Source organism: Trichosurus vulpecula, chromosome 7 (genome assembly GCF_011100635.1).
Source record: "Trichosurus vulpecula isolate mTriVul1 chromosome 7, mTriVul1.pri, whole genome shotgun sequence".
NCBI classification, from domain to species: domain Eukaryota; kingdom Metazoa; phylum Chordata; class Mammalia; order Diprotodontia; family Phalangeridae; genus Trichosurus; species Trichosurus vulpecula.
This window is the reverse complement of record NC_050579.1, coordinates 127,165,056-127,171,578: the sequence shown is the minus strand read 5'-3', so window position 1 is coordinate 127,171,578 and position 6,523 is coordinate 127,165,056.

Genomic DNA, 6,523 nt, shown 5'->3' with positions numbered 1-6,523 from the left:
GATGCATTTTTCCTCAATTTTTATTATTAAACCATCACATATATATGATTCTTATTTCCTTCCCTTAAAACAATACTTTAGAAATATCTGTGCATTCCATGATGGAAGCTAACTAGACCTCTGAGAGTAGAGAACAGAGTACCTCAGCCTTCCCATCCAGGCCTTCTAAGGCTTAGGCTGCCTTCCAGAATGGGCATTTTAGCACTTGGTGCCACTTTTGCCATATTCAAATCAACTTCACAGACATGTAGAAAATATAGATGCAAATAATTAACAAGCATTTTTAAGTAAATACTATGTTCCAGGCACTGAAATAGGTTTCTGGAGAAATAGAAACAAAAATGAAATGGTCACTGATGAAAATGAAAGAGCTTCATTTATTGGAGGAAACAACATGGACTCTGTGAGCATTGTGGTGTCATAAAAAGACCGTAAGAACTGATGTGATAGGACCTGTGTTCAAGTCCCAGCTCTCTCTTACTCAAGTCTGTGTGATTTTAGGCAAGTTACCTTATCTGTTTGGGGCCTTAGTTTCCTCATCTGTGAAATGAGAGATTTAAATGAGATGGCCTCAAAGGGCTTTTGCAGGTCTAAACACGATTTCATTTGAGAGAGAAGAGACAGAGAGAGAATGAGAATCCTATTTAAATCCTCCCTATTAGTGTTTCTACAGACTCTGTGATAAAGCATGTTGCCCTTTTCCCTCTTTTACTAAAATTTAAGTTCTAAATTTAGTTGTCAGCTCTATGAAGGCAGGAACGTTTATTTCTTTTGCATTCCTCGTTCTCCATTCCCCACCTTCAAGTACCCAATCTGCATTCAGTTAATAAATACCGTCTGATCACTGACTTTCAAGTGAGATGCCAAAGAAATATTTTAAATAAATGAATACATAAACATTCATTGTTGAAATTGTTTTAAAATTCATGTGACTTACCTGTCACTTGATTCTCTAGTTCCTTTTCAAGAATGCCATAAAAATTTGTTTCTCTTCAATTCAACATTGAATCATAGAATCACAAAATCTCAGTTATTAGGGACCATAAAGGAGATCTTGGCTAATCCAGTCCTTTCTGAAGCGCATATATATATATATAAAAATGTGTGTGTGTGTGTGCGCGTATATATATATATGTGTGTGCATGCATGCATATGTATGTATGAATACTCCCTATCTTACCACCAACTTTGACATTACAAAGGTACAAGTCTCAGCATTTTGGTAAACTTTTTTTAGAATTTGTTGTTAAAGTTTTCCAGTTATACAGAAATCCAGAATTATTTCATAAGGATTAGCTATATGCACTTTGAAAAGATATAGCGATCAAGGCATATTTAGAAGAATATCAAATTTCTTTATGCTACTTAATCACTTTCTTAAGAGAGTATAACAGAGATGTCCCCACCTTTTGACAAATGAACTAGAATCCCAAATTTATTTTGGATACTATGCTTTGCAAAGTTGTGAATGTAAAGGAAGAAACACACACACACACACACACACACACACACACACACACACACAAACTATGGTTAAGTGACAGTAATTAGGGATAGCAAAGAAATAGGATATTTCCTGTTTTTAATCCTGTTTTAGTGATACAGTGACTTATTTGGAAAGGGAGAGATGAAAGGTTTGGGAAAATGTGGTTTAAAAAAAAAAAGGCCCTGAAAGTCTTTAGATGAATGTCCAGGTGAATATCACCTCTTCTTTTCACCTCAGAGGATGGCCTAGTTCTGGCTTATCTCTGAGAATGCATGCCCTGTCTAGGGTGTCTGTTTTGATCTGGAGATGCCACAGACTGCTTGGCCCACATTCCAGTCATGACCAGTGCAGAGGAGAGTTTGAAGTTCAGTGCATTCTTGTCAGCAGTGCATATACTCTCTCCTTTTCCCTGCTCTTTTACCTGTCTTATTATTTAAGACAAGACAAAACAAAATGTCTTCCACCCTTGCCCCTTGATTTTACAAATGCCTAATGCTAAAATTGAGACAGGCTTTGAATATCCTTTTATACAATTTTAATAGAAAATATTTAAAATAACTTTTCAAATGGAGATTTCTCTTTGCCTTTATCTAGTTTACCCTTTTGTTAGATACATTTTCAAGGCCTATCAAGGACCCTTATGGGGAAAATAATGCCACTTTATATATCTCCTCATGTTCCCATTATAATCTAACTGTATTGTCGGGGCAAGTTAAATTCTTTCAAATAGAGAAATGAAGCAACTTCAGAATGTGTTTGATATATGGCTGACTGTCCATTTATCAGACTGGATATGAGGAAAACTGGAATCTACTCCAAGTGCTACCATTATTAACAAGCTGTTTGACCTTAAATCACAAACTTTCTGGACCTCAGTTTTCTCCAATGTGGAGTGAGAGAGCTCTGTCCCTTCCAGCTCTCACATCCATTAACTCTGTTCTCTTACCACCATGCAGAGTTCAGAAGTGACTCATGAGCTTTTTATTTTTCTCTTGCATTAAGGTATTTTGGTTTTTAGGATGGACTCCAACAAAGAGTGAGACAAAAATCTTGTACTTGAATGCAAGTATGTACAGGAAAAAACCCCATAATTGGCCACAGAATTGTGTCAGAGATTTATGTGAATGCTATTTGTCCTTCAATTCCTTTGAAAAGAGAGAAAAAAATGGCCCTTCTGCCTTCTCTGCATGTTATTGCAGTAAAGCACTCTGAAAAAGTGAAGTTTCCATTTCCAGTGAGGCATAATGCCCTGTCTTCTATATGACTGAGAGATCCAGTGATAACCACTCTGAAGATACAGGAATGGAAAATTACAGTATAAGTGGCAGCTAATAGTAATGACAGGGAGGAGATCCTGACAGATTGTCTGGAGTGAGCGAGAGTGTAAGAATGCCAGCATAAACAAATGTCTGCTTAAGAACTTTTTTTTTCTATTAAGTTAGTTACTTTTAAAAAAAGAAGTAGATTTGTATTTTAAAATGTGTATTCAATTAAGAAACAAAATTGTGAGATTTTACTCCTTTTGTTGGGGTTAATGATATATCTAATTAAATATATTATCTTTCTGCATAGATATAATCTTTACATAAAGTAAAACATAAATGACTTCACAAATATTAGCATTTTCCTCAAATTCTTTTGCATTTATACCATATGTTTTTATCCAGTAGGTTTAACATTGCACAGATTCCAGAATTTCCCTTCTCCTCAGTCACCATTATCATTCTAGTTGCTATTAAGATCTGCATATTGGATTAGTATTTTGGATCTATTCACAATACCCACCATGCTTCAAAACCTCATGACCTGGATTATTGAAATAGCCTCTGTTTGGTCTTCTTCCCTCAGGCCTCTCCCCAACCAGATCCAACAGTGATTTTCCTAAAAGACAGATCTGACCATATTACCTCTTCCCTCACCTTGCCTCCTGCTCTACCCCGACCCCCAGCCCCACCCCACCCCACCCCCCGCTGCCAAGACACACATACATACATACTCTTAATAAACTTCAGTAATTCTTTATTGACTCTAGGGTGAAATGTAAACCTTTTTGGCATTTAAAGTTCTTCACACTCCAGCACCTTCTTACCTTTACAAATGTCTTACACAACATGTCCCTCCATGAACTCCACAGTCCAATGATACTGCTTTTCCATACACCTTTTTGCACTTGCTGTCTCCTTACTTTTGCCCTGGCTGGGCCTGGAATGTACGTTTTTCTCACCTAAGATTCTCCTGGATCCCTGATTTTCTTTAAGACTCATCTCAAGAGCCATCTTCTACATGAAACCTTTCCTGATTTCTAAAGCTGTTAGTTCACTTCCCAAATTACCTTGTATTCATTTCGTTTGTACTCTGAATGTACATGTTAAGATATATGCACATGTCATCTCCCCAATTTGATTGTAAGTTTCTTGAAGGCAGGGGCTATTTCCCATTAGGGTTTGTACCCCAGCACTTAGTCCAGTGTCTATATAGTAGGTATTTAATTTTAAAAATGCTTATTGATTGGTGTATATTTCTTCTCCATAAATCTGTATTTATCTTGGGAAAACTTTTAATTAATATGAAACCCATATTATAGTTGTTTTGGGGTGGTATTTGTGCTGTCTTCCCTTAAAACAATAGGTACTTGCAGTGGTGCTGTTTATTCTCCCTTCTTAGAGTCTACAGGGAAATGCCAGCCAAGAGAAGACTTTTAGGAAACATTATTGATAGTGAAGGTGACCTAATGTGCTCAAATAGAAAGACAACAAACAGACTTGCTATAAATATGGGGTGGTGCCTGGGTTTGTTTGTTTTGAAAATAAACAACACAGATTTTTATTAAGCTAACATTGGTTTTGTTTTGTGAAAAATGCTTTTTGAAATTCAAATTTTTAAAACAGGTACTTGCTATATATGCATATGTGCATGCATAAATACGTACACATTTGTTGTTGTTGCTCAGTTGTGTCCAATTCCTCATGACCCCATTTGGGATTTTGTAGGCAAAGATGCTGGAACAATTTCCCATTTCCTTCTCTAGTTCACTTGACAGATGAGGAACTGAGGCAAACAGGATTAAGCAACTTGCCCAGGGTCACACAACTAGTTGTGTCTGAGGCCAGATTTGAACACTGAAAAATAAGTCTTCCTGATTTCAGCCCTAGCACTCTATCCACTATGCCTAGTTGTCCCCTTCTTTCTCTCTGTCTTTCTCTGTCTCTATCTCTCTCTGTCTGTCTTTCTCTGTCTCTCTCTGTCTCTATCTCTCTGTCCCTCTCTGTGTCTCTGTGTCTCTCTGTCTCTCTCTCTCTCTCTCTCTCTCTCTCTCTCCCCCCTCCCTCCCCCTCATTCCCCCTTTCTCTGTCTCTGTCTCCCTCCTCCTCTTCCACCCTCTATATAAATACACATATGTGTGTATATCTATATATATCTATATCTATATCTATATCTATATATATATATATATATATCACAATAAACCTACACATACGTACATAAATAGTTTGTTTTTATCATTGGCTGGTTTTATGCTATCATTCCCACAAGGAACTTTCTCTACCAATGTGGGTGAGTGCCTTCTCTGAAAACTACATGCTTAGAGAGTTGTTAAGAGCACTTAGAAATGATCATATGCCAACTAGTAGGTATCAAAGATGTAATTTGAACCCAAGTCCTCTTAACTACAAGTTTATCTCTCTGTCTCCTATTATGCATGCAGATTATATACACACATACAGACACATGCACATGCATGTCTATATACACACAAATATGCATTGTGTATTCAAAGTTACATACATACAGACACACACACGTATCTATATCTATCTCTACATGTCTCATACACAGATAGATGTAGATACGGGTGTGTATATTATTGGACTTGAAGCCAGTAACGCCTGAGTTCAGATGCCATTTCAGATGCTTCTAGACTCTTGACCATGGGCAAATCACTTAGTCTTTCTCAGCCTCAGTCTCTTCACCTGTAAAATGAGGCTAATAATAGCACCTACCTCACAAGGTTGTTAGAAGGATCAAATGAGATTACATGTACAGTGATTTGCAAACCTGAAAGTAGCACATAAATGCTAGCTAAAATAGTTATTACGTGCAAATATTATAAGCATAATATATACACAAAATACATATATAGAGTTTATATATAGTTATATATATATATACATATATATATATATACACATGGCAGAGTTTAGGAATCTTAAAATTAAATATGTAAATATACAGTTATACATATTTTATTGTCTATAATACATAAAATTGGGACTATGGCAGAGTGAGGAAAGTTATGGAATTATAGGATTGTAGATTTAGTGCTGGAAGAGTCTTCAGAAGTTATCTTCATTTTACAGGTGAGAAAACTGAGGCTCTGTTTCAACAATCTGGATAGCAGCTGCTGTGAGGGTGTAAAACCAACAACAACCAGCTCACAGAACGCTGCAAGCCCAGATCCTTTTGATCTGCTTTATTAAGGAAAACAACGTTAAAGGGTTAACAATCTTACTTTAATCCAGCATACAAATATCACTTACTTAGACCAGCACCCTGAATTACAGACCAAATACAATTCGTAGTTATCAACATCTGAGTCTTCAGCCTGGGAGCTCCTTAAAACAGCTGGCCCAGAGTCACATACCACTCCTGCTGTGGCTCAGAGCTGCAAGAGAGAATGCTAACCTCAGGGCTTATATATCCTGTTCAGGGCCTGGAGGGCCCCGACCTTGCCCAGGCTGGGTATGGAAAAGTTCCCCACCCCCAATATCACATCAGATACAAATCAATGACTCCCAATTGTCTCAGTACTGAGAAATACAAAAACATCCCACTTTATCTGCCCTATTCAAACAAAGGCCAGAATCATTAAAGGTCAACAGCAAAAAGTCCCACCTTAATGACTATTACAGGCTCAGAGTGATCTTGGTTTGAATCCTGCATTTAATATTTAGTAGCTGTGTGACCATGAACAAGTCACTTGACCTCATACAGTCTCAATTTCTACATCTACAAAATAGGGATAATAATGCCTGTAAA